The sequence below is a fragment of the Triturus cristatus genome, chromosome 3_1 (genome assembly GCF_964204655.1).
Source record: "Triturus cristatus chromosome 3_1, aTriCri1.1, whole genome shotgun sequence".
NCBI lineage: Eukaryota > Metazoa > Chordata > Amphibia > Caudata > Salamandridae > Triturus > Triturus cristatus.
Genome location: NC_140583.1, coordinates 364,700,578 through 364,714,186, shown reverse-complemented (window position 1 = coordinate 364,714,186; position 13,609 = coordinate 364,700,578). Strand labels below are relative to the sequence as shown.

The 13,609-nt window shown below is 46.6% G+C and overlaps 1 protein-coding gene across 4 annotated transcripts in view; it reads right to left on the bottom strand.

Moving 5' to 3' along the window:
* Positions 1 to 13,609, bottom strand: part of NEDD4 (NEDD4 E3 ubiquitin protein ligase) — a 1,922,401-nt gene that overhangs the window by 1,233,811 nt on the left and 674,981 nt on the right. The window lies entirely within an intron of this gene.

Sequence of the window (13,609 nt, the reverse complement as noted above, 5' to 3'; positions counted from 1 at the left end):
AAAACAAAGACAAGCATTTATTATACAGTACAAGCTGCTTGTGGCTTATTGTTGTCAATTTGAGACCGAAGTGTATGACATCGATTCACCATAAACATTATGAAATTCACGCAAAATATGTATTTTTTAAGAAAGATTAACTGCCACTGATAAAAAAGATCTGCTGGCTTATGAGTGTCCGCACTGAAATAAACTCGCAACTCTTAACTGTAAATTAGCACAATAACTGCATTTTTGAATTGCAATATATAGAAGAATAACAAACTTTCAAATGTTTAACCCCTTCCATGCTGCGCAAATTCCGCCGCTGTGCTGACGGAATCTTGCGCGGGCGTGGTCATAACGGAACGGTTCCGTCATGAGCACAGCTCAACCGTGGCTCATGACGGAACCGTTCCGTCATGAGCACCGAAGGGGTTAAGTTTGGTTTGGGGATCTCAAGCAGGGTTAGTACAAACATCTGCAAGAATAAAAACAACTAGTAGATAAATTCAAAATGAATTACTTCAAACGCTTTAAAAAATTCACCGGATTTAAATGTAAATAATTACAGCCTGTAATGATGTGGCAAGTCTTTTTTGTCCTGTTTGTAAAAACACAGAGGATGTAGCGACCTTATGTTCCTTTGTATGCATGGTCTGAGTGTGGATGCAACAGAATGTTAAGTGCGGATGCTGTAAGAAAGAATGTGTTGGTGCATGGGATGTTGGTGCCTGTGCTAGGTAAGGTCTGGGAGTTGATTACAGTTGGAGGGAGAATGGAGCCCTAGTGGCACCTATTTTTTGTGACTGTAAACTAAGGGTCTTACACGGAATAAGATATATACCCTTTGAGTGTCTCCTGACTCTTGTATGAAGATTCTGCCATCCAAATAGAACAATGGAGGCATCCTACAACAGTAATTGTCTTGCTGGTGTGTGACTGCCTGTACTGGAGTGCTATTGTATGTATAGTAGTATCTAATGTAGATGTAGTATGTGAAGAAATTATTTTTAAAGCAAAACAAATTACAAACATTAGCAAAATATACGAACTACATTTCGCAGTTGGCCCAGGTCCAAATAACAGTACTACAACGCTAATATTATTGCACGTCCCTCACCCCCGTATAAACTGTACAATGCATTTAAGACGTACAGCAATGCCCAGTATTTATTCATAAGTGTTCCATTACCAATAACAAACGGGCTCTATCCATCGTCCCATACAGTCTTTGTGGATGGCAGGATTTTTTTTTTATTTAATTTTTTTTTTAATTGCGTTTATTGATTTTCAGTGACATAATACAGCAACATTAAGATCCAGTAGCTACAGACACTTTGATACAAATTCACATATGGTAGTCTTTTCATACAGAAGCAGTTCATGGTATAACCAGATATCCACCCTGTCAATTATGTTTTCTCTTAACCTCAACCCATAAATCAAGTTTGGCGGCCACAAAAGCACTATTTACGGTTAAAACCATGTGAGTACTGAAGGGCAAGTTAGACTAAATTGTTTAAGATCTGCAACCCAGTTTCCCCGTCACCGATAGTGCATCATCTTTCGGGTATAATGGGAAGAGGGATGGTGAAATGGTGACTTGGAGTGTGCGAAGTAATCATCCCATGTACTCGGCACACATGTATATCTATGGTGCTTGTACTTCTTCAGTGGCGGCAGGAGCTGCTAAGGGATGCGTTATGAGGTAGTGTTTCAGAGGCTCACAAATATCTTTGGGCCGTGATTCCAAGGGAGTAATTCTGCATAAGTATTCCGTTGTTCCTGACAGTATATTAGGTCGGAGAGCCAGTCTTTAAGCTTCGGCACTCTGCCTCTGCCCCCACCTGCAAGCAACACGGCGTTTGGCCATTAACCTCCCTCTCCCAAAAAATCCAACAAACCTAAGAACAGTCTGCATACAGGTATGTAGCAAGGAGCAAGGGGGAGCACCCTCGGAGGGAAACTCCTAGGCTCATGCACAGTAACTCCCTGCGCTCAGAGTATCGGAACGCTGGAAAGACCACAGTCAAAGAGGGCGAGGACGCTCGGTGTCAAGTGTTATATAGCCCCAGTGTGTCACTTATCTGGTTCGTAGTGACAGGTGTCCCAGTCTATCAGATCCGTGCATCAAATTCATGTGGTGCTGTGACGGTGCGGTGCTTCAAGTGTCACATGGGTTGCAACGGCATGTAGCAGGAATCAGTTATTCTGTGGCTGGAGAAGTCGATCTCAATGATGCATCCGGAGAGGCGGAGGAGTTGTTGTGGTATTTAAGGCGTTTCAGGAAGTCTTCCACCTGTTGCGGGTTAGTAAAGAAAGATTGCTTGCCCTGGTGCGTGACTCACAGGCGGGCCGGGTACAGGAGAGCGTAGTCAAATTGGGCTTGACGGGGATGAACTTAAGTCGTTCCTCCTGTAGCACCGCCGTAGAGTGTGAACGTGTTTCCTTCGAATGTGAGTTGGCGTTTCTCCCGAACCATCTTGAGGGCAACATCTCGGTCCCGGTAATTTAGGAGCCGAGCAATGAAGGGGCGCGGCTTGCTTCCTGGTGGTGGTCTGGACCCGAGCGATCGGTGCGTCCTTTCGACTATGAATTGGGAAGAAAAGGATGCAGTGCCAATTGTGTTCCGCAACAGTTTTTCTATGTATTCTTTCATCCTGCCTGTGTTGGCGCTCTCGGGCATACCAAGAACTCGAATATTATTCCTCCTGCTGCGCGGATCATGATCTTCGCTTTTCGCAGCAATGATTTTAAGCAGTTTGTCCATTTGCGCCACATGTGTCTGGATATTGGAGGTGTCTGAAATACGGTGTTCAGTTTTTTTGATGCGCTCGTCATGACCATCTAACTTATGGACAATAAGATCCATCCGGTTGGCCATAGTGTCCATTTTTTCTGGGATAGAAGTTAGACTTTGCCGCATCTCTAGAAGAAGGCATTTCATGTTGTCATCTTGCGAGAGGGGTCGCACCCTGTGCAGTTTCGTCTCTGGTCTCCTCTGGGCCCTCATGCTGTAAGCTGCCGCTCCTCTTGGTTTCGAAGGTCAGCCAGGTGTGTTTGATGTCTGCTTTCCCCATGTTTAGGATACGGTGACAGTTATAGCTATGCCAGTCGATGCACGTGAGGTGGTAGTTCACCTAGTGCGGGGTTAGAGAAGCGTAGGTGTCCAACCCGGCAGTTCCAGGCAGTGGCAGCAAGAAGGAGTGCTGAACCTCACGAGGGCCACAGGTCAGTGTGCACCACAGCAAAGAGGCAGTGCGAGGAAGTCAGGCCCCAGAAGGGTGCAGTCACACTGTGATGGTGGGCACAGGATGTGCAAGCTGTAGCGGCGTCTGAGGGATAGTTACCAGAGCTGGAGGCTGAGTCATCCGAGGTGTGGCTGAGGCAGCCTTAGGGTCGCGGAGGCAGGTCGCGCTGTCAGAGTCAGTGCGAAGTGGCGCAGAGTGCCAGGTAGGCCGCATACGACAGTCGCTGCTGCTGCGCAATGTGGCAAGCTAACGCAAGGCCGGATCACCATCAAAGGAGTACCTGCTGTCCAACCAGTCCGCCGAGGTACAGGTGGTACGAGTCAGTCGATTTCCCGGTGTTCCCCAGTATCGCAGGCTAGGCAATGCGTAACCGGCGTAGCCAGGCCAACTGAGTCTCTGCAAGCATCCGCCCAGGCAAGCGTTGTGAAGTTGGAGGAAGGAGCGCCTGCACAGGGGAGGGGGTCTCCGCGGCGCCACAGGTACCCCCCGCAGCAGCAATGTGGCAGCGTAGCAGTAAAGGGCAGCAGGATCCGTAAGTGGCAGTGGTTTGGCCCCGCGCGGTGCCCGCATGAGGCTCACAGCACTGCTCCGGTCAGCTCAACGTTAGCAGAGGGGCTTGCGCACTTGCAATCTGGTGGCAGGCTGTAATGGCGGCTTTCGGTGCACCGCGTTCCGAGAATAGGAGCCACAGTACTGAATGGGAGGGTCTTCCCAGCCTCTGTCTCTCCGGGTAAACAGGGGAGGGAATCCTCGAGCGCTCACTGGGGGCAAATCAATACGCACTCACCCCTGTTGTGGAAAGACGGCAGGGACTCAGCCGAGTCAGGAATGGGGCCCAGCTGCCACGTGGGCGCCACGGCACTCGCGCACCAAGTTTCACCCTTCAGAGGCTCCAGGCAAGGCAGTCCCCTCAAGCGGTGCCCACAGGGAGGTGTCGTGACGGCAATCAGCAATGCGCCACCCGCTTCAAACTTACGCCGTCAGTTCACTTGGTCATAGTCCGCACTGCGGTGCGGCGGGATGCATATTAGGATTGCTTCGGCAGGATAAATTGTTGAATAATTGTAGGAGCCTCACATCAGTGCAGCCTATTGCTCGTGCGCCAGCTAGCTCCCCCTGGATTGCAGGAGCTTAGATGAGTTTAATTCCTCAGGAGTCAAGCTGCCTTTAGGGCATTATACTAGAGGGCCATGAGATGGTGTTCCAGGCCACATATCAATATTGTATCAAGCGTAATCGCAACAAGATATACGTCTGGGCAACCAGTCCAGAGCTCACTGGCTATAGGTGCCAGTTTAGCAAATTTGAGAAACGGGACAATTTTAACCCCAAAGGTATCCTGTACCTCCTGAAAGGTAATGAAAACTTCTCTAGGGTATAAGTGCCCCAAGTGTGTCATAGCCCCCTTCTCACCAATGCAGTTCCGAAACGTCCGTGCATGTATGCCAAAATAATTAAAGGACCTTGATGTACTGCTCATTAGGAAAAGGGGTCACTTAAGGACTACGTTTACAATTTATTCCCAGATCCTGCCAGGGTGACATATTTTACCCCAACACATTAGGAATTTCTCAAATATTTACGGGAAATTCCCGATAATGTGTTGGGGTGTCTGTGTGTTCCTTTAGGCAGTCTCTTCTACTCGTTAATATTTGACGAGGCTGCATAATAATAAAGTTTCTAGCCCGGGAGTCCCAGCCTACCATCCAGGTTTAATGGAGTCCGGGCTAGCTACTGCGTTTAGCCACCCACACTAAGGATATTTGCTTGGTGTTCAGTGTGGTGAATGTGGCAGAGGGCATTGGGCATAATCAGTAAGGCGTTCAAGCATTGTAGGAGTAGCACCATTTTCACATCCGCTATTTTACACATAAAGGATAGTGATAAAGCATTCCAGGGGTCTATGTGAAGGCTTCCTTACCACTATGTTAAGTTGATATGCTGACCTGGACTGCTGTTAGGAATGGGAGTGCAATACTGCACTATCATGTGTATGTATTGTTGTGTTAGTAAAGCAATGAACGGTTAATTTATTGTTTTACTGTACTAGTAATTTCCAGACTGCGGCTGTTTTTGGCTGTCATAATTGTGAACGGGAGACTTGCTGTATGACGTTTGTACAGCTTCCAGGGGACATGGTTCTGGCTGCAGATTTAGGTGCCATCTTGCAGCTGGCACATGGTCATATTGGTTTGGCCAGCAAGTGGTCCTGACTCTGGGGTGTGGCAAAGTGCTGGGTTCTACTTTTGTGTGTGCAAGAAACTGTGAGAGTATTTTCCTGCGTGTTGCATGCGGAAGAATGAAAAGATGTGAGAGTTTGCCTTGTTAATTCTGGGTTAATGTTGCATTGGTTTGATATTTGTCCTGATTGAAAGGAAAAAGGGTTCTGTAGTACATGGCATGTCTGGTTTGTCCTGTGTGTAAGGGAAGGGGATGATGTAGTGAATGATGTGTCTAAGGGCTGAGAGGACATGCTGTATAATGTTGAGTATTGATGCTGAGATAATGGGATGATGCATGGAAGGCTGCTGTCTTTGAAAGTGTATCTGTGCAGATACGATCTGTATTGCACTTGTCAGTTGGGTTAATATTAGCCCACTGTGAGGATTAGGTCAATAATACCTTAAAAGACACTCGTATGTGGCATCTTCGGGGGTTGACAAGTGTATCCCGGCTTGCTGCAGCTATGGGAACTTATTTGCTTGTGCTTGCTCTGCCCTTGGTGGGCACAGATACACTTTCTATGGTCCTGAAGTAAGCCCCCTAGACCCGGCTGGGCAAACGGGGATGAAACGGGTCGACCGTATAAATGGACTTCTTAGTATGTTAGACATAGTAACACGGTCGAAAATCACACGCTCACCATTTTAATTTCTTTAAACTCCCACTCACCAATAATTATTTGCACTCAAGTGAGGATTTCTGAAGAATTTTAATTTCACTTCAAGCACTTTTTTAACCTATTTGTCTCTGGACACTACTGCAAATACCACTGGTTAACCTCCGGGTGGAGGTCAGCATACCTAACAAACCCTATGACTATGCTGTCATGCTACGTATAGGTGGAGAACCAAGATATACTTCCCCTTTCCATTTCCAGCTACATACGTGTATGAGGGTTTTTTAAAAGAAGGAACCACTAACTAACAAACCCTGGTATAGCGGTTACAAGTGATCCATTCCCCTATTGATTTTTCTGCATCAGTGTATGCCAGCCAATTACTGAGGGTTCCCCACATATTCCTTTGTGTGAGATTGTACTGATTGTGAGAGTGTGGTATGAGAGGTGAGATTACTTTATGTAAGGTTTAGTTGCTTGGGGCCTATGTGCTTGTATTGTTAGGATTAACGCCCGTGTCTTTCTATGTATTTTATCTGTAAATAATATTTGTTGTACAATTCAACTGTATAAGACAACAAATCAACTGTCTATTATGATTTTGTAAACACTTTTATAGATAGATATGTTATAACTATTCAAATAAAAAAGTAAAAAGATGAATACAAATAGATATATTTTTGCATATTCGAGCATGGCAAGACTGATTTTTGTGGGACAGGACGATTTGAACCTTGAATAGGCCACTAGATAAATAGATACAGGACCGACCGGAGTATAGTTTCATGTTATTTTTTCTTCGATTTTTCCCCCTGGCTCCTGGACCTAAAAAGTATGTTTAGGGGGTACTTTTCTTTGAGGATTCGGGTAATCCCAACAAGGACAACTCAAAGCAAGCACCCTCTTCTTCTGAAAGGAAATGGGATAACAAACAATCCAAAAACAAAATACAAATAAGAATTAATGATCAAGGGGTGGGTCTCCCCAACGTCCTCTGAGAAGACGTATAACCGTAGGAATCATGATAATATTAGGAAAACTGACATGCCTCTGGACACTGATACAGGCTCCTTTCGTTCCTTTCAGGGTTCATCAAAAATCTCGGAGAGGGACGGGCCATCAGAACAAAAGACAGAAGATCGACCAAAGACAAAAAGGGAAACACATCGTAATTCAGATTACATTATCAAGCAGGAAGAACAACCTAAAGCGACTTAAAAATGAGACACTTCTGAACGGGGGGCTCTGACAATGCTAGACAGCGCGGCAGAAGTAACAATAGCTCACCAGAACCTGAAGGATTTTCTGGTGACCGCAATATTGAATGTCCAGTTTTTATAAAGCTCGAACAATTACCCGAAGGTGTCAAGGCGCTGGGGACCGTCGGGAAGATTAAGTGAGCTATTGCCCAGAGTCGCACTGGCCGCTGCGCCACACCTCTTGAACATTTCACGGTGGAAACACCTGATACATGAGTTAGTGTCCCACATAAACTGTACAAAATTACACTCCAAATAGAGAGGAACATCTCAAGAAAAGTTAAAGGACTCTTTGGGGAGAACTTAACATTTGAATATGACATCCGGTTAGCAGAAAAAGATTGGCTGCCGGGATTTGTGATGGATTGCCCAAAAGGGGAAGGCGCCATCTTGCCTGCTTTCTCCGACATTGTTCCAGAATCTCTAAAACATTAATGCGAACAGGAGTGGGCGCTAGCGCTAGCTTTGGCATTATACTACCATGTAGGGTGGGACGTGGAGTCTACTCACTACGAAATCCCATTAAAATCTACTCCAAATCCACAGAGACAGTACCCTATTAAAAACAATGCAAAAAGACAGGTCAAGTATCTTACAACAACTTAAATACCAAGGTTTGATTGAGATTTGCACCTCCCCAATAAACAGTTTTTTGTTTCCCGTTATGAAACCTGACAACTCATATTGTCTAGTTGTAGATTACAGACATTTAAACACAAGCACACGCACATTTACAGTTCAAAACGCACATAGTGCTGCATTGATGAATAACACTGTGCGGAAGAAATAGAAAACAACATTAAATATCTTGAATGTATTCTTCTGCCAAATTATAGCACAAGATAGCAGATATTTGATAGCATTTTCTGCCCTCTGTACTCAGCGTCACTTCTGCCGTTTGCCCCAGGGGTATAAGAGCAGCCCGGGGCTGTTCTCGGCGAGAGTGTCAGAATTATTACAAACATGTGACAAGGAGGCGGTGTCCTATGCAGATGATATCTATCTGACGGACGATGAATTACTTGAACACTTGTGCAGGGTGAACAACATAATTGTGGGGTTCGTCAACTTGGGCTAAAAATGTAATTTTAAGAAATCAAAAATTGCCCATCTCAATGTCCTATTTTTGGGATATGAGTTATCAAGTGAAGGAAAGACATTTTAGAAAAGTGCGCGCTGCTTCAACCTCCGAAGATTCTGAAGGGTTTGCACTGCATTTTAGGATTTCTGAATTTTGGCAGAACATACATTGTGGATTACACAGAAACAGTAAAACCTTTCTTTGACTTAATCAGACCCGATTTCACAGAACATCAGTGGACACAGGAACATACAGATATTCTCAGTTCCATTCAGGCTGACATGATAGCATCAAAACATTTGCACACACGTGTGAATTCTATCAACTTGGTGATCCGGGAGGTCCTGGGTTTACGAGGATATACATACATCACTTTCAATGAAGGTGAGACAGTCCCAATTGCACACAAATCATATTTATACACAAATGTTGAAATGCGTATTGTGGCCACAGAAAAAATACCGACAGCAGTACAGACTACTGTAGTGGGAGAAAGAGCACTAGCACAGGGAAAACACAATCTGTGTAATCCCGGTACTGACTTTAGAAGCTGTGACCAAAGCGAGCATTCCAAATGCTAAAGCACTGCATCCACGATGGATACAATGGGCTAATTCCCTCACTGCAACAGACGTAGATTACAAATATGATCTTACACTGAAAACACAAGCATTCCTGCAGTACGAACAAGAATACCCTCTCCTGAATGAAATTTTGCCTCTAGAAAAATAGAAGTGCATCATTCACACTGATGGTTCTGCTCAGCCTGCCACTGGAAGTAAACAACAGTAAAGCACAGCATGTGCTATAGTGAAGGGACGTATGCGGGACGGTAAGTTCCAACCCAGCAGTACAACTGCACAAGCTCTAGGAGATTGCTCAGTGCAGCTGCCAGAATTGAAAGCCATGATACTAGTACTACAATATACGGATCGGGAATTCCCCAAAGTGATAGTGTGAGATTCGTTCTACTGTGTACAGTCTTATAATGAATATCTTCATTACTGGGGCAAGAATTGGTTTAGAGATTCCAAGGGTTGCACAATTAAGCATAAATTGTTATGGAAACAAGTGGCAAAGCTGAAGGAATGCCTGCCACGGGCTCAAGTCATTCACACCTTGAGTCATCAGCGTGTTGGCATACACGTTGAAGGGAATTCACTGGCTGATGAAGCCGCCACAGTGACAGTGCGAACTGCTACCGTTGCTGCAATCACTCGTTCTAGCTCGAAGACAATACTGATAGCTGTCAACGCCTCGAAAAACGGCTTTGCTGTGCCAAAGGGCTTTCCACTCAAGTACTCCTATAAATTAAACGCGCAAATACATGCAAAATACACTGTATGCTCAAATTCCAGGAGTGCGGGATAAAGTTATACCAAACATGGATCGCTGATTAGGTTTGATTCTAGCTGCACAAGTGGGTTTGGGCTCAGCACACGCAGGAGTCACTGCTACAATTGCATTACTGAAGCAGCGATACCGGGGTCCAAGTTTGTCTAAACAAATCAAGGGTTATGTCCTAAAGTGCGACATCTGTCAGCAGATGAAAGGTTCCACCGTAGCACGGCCACGGCAAACACCATTACTCATGTCAGACAGACCTCTTGCATGTGTCTATTTGGGCCACTACGCCCCTTAAATTCAGATGGGGCCTACAAGTACAGCTTGGTGGCAGTGGTTTCATGCTATAGATTCCTATGGGTTTGGCCTCAGCTCTCGGCTGACACTCGAACTGTTATAAAGGATTTGCGAGTCTTCATTGGGACATAGGCAATTGGCATGTTACACTCTCCGACCGTGGCCCTGCGTTTAGCTCATGGGCTTACAAGGAAGCCATGGGAAGTATGGGCGTGGCCTTGCAGTACTCCTCCCCCTACCATCCCGAGGGGAATTCGGTGGTAGAGAGGAAGAACCGGGACCTAAAGCAATCCTTAACAGCAAGGGTATTAGGTGCAGGCGGTAGTTGGGTCAATTACCTGTAAGAGGTCCAGAGGGCTCTTGACAACATGCCATGAAAATCCCTGGCAGGACGTACCCCCTATGAAATCCTGTTTGGGACAAGAATGTGGGTTCCTGACCTCGATTGTGCCAGCACAGTGGCGGATGTAAAACCATTTGAATTGAATGATCGTTTGGCTGTTTTACAGGAACTCAATGAATTTTGGGCATTACAAAGAAACGTCCAAGTAAAACGCACTTCCACTGGGGAGGTGAAAGAGGTTCCGGCAAGACCTGCCTGTGTCCCGAAGATTGTGGACCTGGTCAGGGAAAAGACTGTGCACAAGGAGGAGTTTGGGCCATCTTACAGAGCACCTGTACCTGTCCTGGCAGTCAAAGGAACAAGAACAGTACTTCTTCCACCTCTTGCCGACAGAAAAGAAAGAAGATTAGTCTCCATTGATCTGATCAAACCACACTATGTGGCCAATTGTCAACAGTAGGCCGTGTGAAATCCTGAGTAGCTGCAGATCTACTCTTGCTACTATACAGGAAGTTTTTTTTTTTTTTTATTCAATTGTAATAGCATGTAATCAGAACATACAGTGGTAACATGTAAACCAAAAGACAGGTCGTGGCACATCAACATCCTTCATCCAGCATGCAATAATTATCATTATACTCCTATGTCATCTTGACCGAGGTTACCTTGCAATAATAAAGTTTACACAGTTTGGTGTGTTTGTAAGTATTGAACCAGGTATGTCCAGTAGTCCCTGGGTTTGGACCCTGTGGGCAACTCTTCCTCGTACGTTTGCAGCGTGTCTCTGCAATAAGTCAAGTCCTGAAGCCATTGCCTGACCCTGGGCTCCATACGGCCACCCCAACATAACGACACCCGTCTCTTAGCAATTAGCAGTGCAATCAGGCAGAATTTGCGCTTGGTAGCCCTTATTCCCGGCAATATGCCCAGCAGGCATGTATTAGCCGAGCATTCGAGGTGCGTGCCCACCATGGCACCCAATATATGTACCACCCTCTGCCAGTACTCCGCCACCGCTCCACAGTGCCATGCTAAGTGTATGAAATCTGCCGGATCTACCCCGCAGCGCTGACATTTAGCGTCGTCCCTCAACCCATACTTGTAAAGTCTTGCAGGGGTATAATACGTCTGATGGAGGTATTTGTAATGCAACATGCGCAGGTTCCCATTCGGTGTCAGCATCCCAGTAATCGCACATGCCACCCCCCAGTCCTCCTCCGACAAGGGACTCAGCAGGCAACCATTCCAATGTTCCAGCGCCTTGTGTGTCGTGTCGGCAATGTCTGTCTGCATCGCTACGTATAATCTAGACACCAATTTAGTGGCAGTCGGTGTTGTGATCACCAATTGTAAGGCACTCAGGGGGGGCGGTTCCTCTGTGTACATGGGGTACAGTTTCTGCAGCGCCCTCTGTAGTCTGTAATATGTGAATGTAAACAGTAGTGTCTGGTTGCTAATGTATGTCAGTTCCTCGTGTGTTTGAAAGGCACCACCTTCGTATAAGTCCCCCATGGTGGTCAGGCCAACCTGTCGAAGCAAATCCATGCCGACCTTCTCCTGAGTAACTGAGAGCTCAGGATGATGCTGCAGCGGTAGTGCCGGCGCATAAAGGGGCAGCCTGTGTGCTTTCTCTCCCATGGTGTGCCAAGCTCTATTGGTCGTGTCTATCGTGTTGATGTCCCAAGTATGCAATGGAGGTCGCTTGTGCGTTATAATAGCACTTAGTGGGACAGGGTGTGCATCCCCTTCTTCGATAGCGGTGTGTGTCAGGAATGGGACCGGGTGATACCAGTAATGCGCATATTGTGCTTGCGCGCAAAGATAGTAGAGCAGAAAATCAGGGACCCTAAATCCCCCCTGGGCGTATGGTAGTGTGAGGGAACGCAGTTCTATCCTAGCTTGCTTACCCCCCCATATAAGGCGGAGGACCATGGCTGAGATTCTACGGAACACCTCCGCCGGTGGCTTAATCGGAATGTTATTAAAAAGGTACAATAGCTTGGGGAGAACGACCATTTTGACAATGGCTATGCGATCTGCCAGCGACAATGGCAGCTGGATCCATCGCCCTATTCTACCTTCCAAGGTCTCAATCGCCCGCCCATAGTTTGTGCGTATCACCACCTCTGGGTCTCGGTGATACCAGACCCCCAAATATCTCACCGGGTCCGACTGCCATTCCAGCGGAAAATCCACTGGACAGGGATCCGTGGTGTCTGTCAAAGGTATGATCATCGATTTTGACCAGTTTATAGTGAGACCAGAGTGCTGGCCGAACTTTATATATTCTCGCAGTAGTGGGCTTAGGTTCACCTCCGGGTCTCGCACATACAACGTCATATCGTCGGCATACAGCGAGATATGAAGCGGCCTCTGTGGGAACTGGAGCGCCGAGTAATGGTGTTTTTGTCTAATTTAGCAAGCCAGCGGTTCCAGTGCTAACGCAAATAGTAGCGGAGTCAGCGGGCAACCTTGCCGCGTGCCTCTCGCGATCTTGATCGGGTCGGAAACATATCTATTAACCTTTATCCGCGCCGTCGGTTCTGTATACAGAAGCGCCACCCCCTGCAGGAAGAGCGGGGGAAAGCCCATACGTTGCAGTATGGTATATAGATAGGGCCACTCAATGGAATCAAAAGCTTTGGCAGCATCTAGTAAAACCGCCGCCGCCTTCGTGGTAGGAAGCAGATATTGTGATAGGGCGAAGAGTGTCCGGGTGTTATGCGTAGTAGATCTGGACGGTATAAACCCTGATTGATCTGGTAAAATCAATTTAGGCAACAGCGGTTTTAATCGGTTGGCAAGAAGCTTCGCCAGGATCTTAGTGTCCACATTAATAAGGGACAATGGTCGATACGACTCGCATTGCTCCGGGTCTTTGTTCGGTTTCAATAATGCAATCAACAGTGCCTCGCGCAACGTAGATGGCAGCCTCTGTTTTTCGTGGGCGTCTCCGTACATTTCAACAAGATGTGGCGCCAGTTGGTCCACAAACGCCTTATAGAATTCACACGTGAATCCATCTGGGCCCGGTGCCTTCCCATTTGGCAGGGATTTGATCACCTCCGTCACTTCCTCCTCCGTGATCGGGAGCGATAAATATTCCCGCTGTCTGTCCGACAGCCATGCAATTGCGATGTCTTCTAGGTACTCCTCAATCACCTCTGGAGGCTCTGTTGGGCGTGAGGAGTATAGTGCCGCATAGGTAGCCAT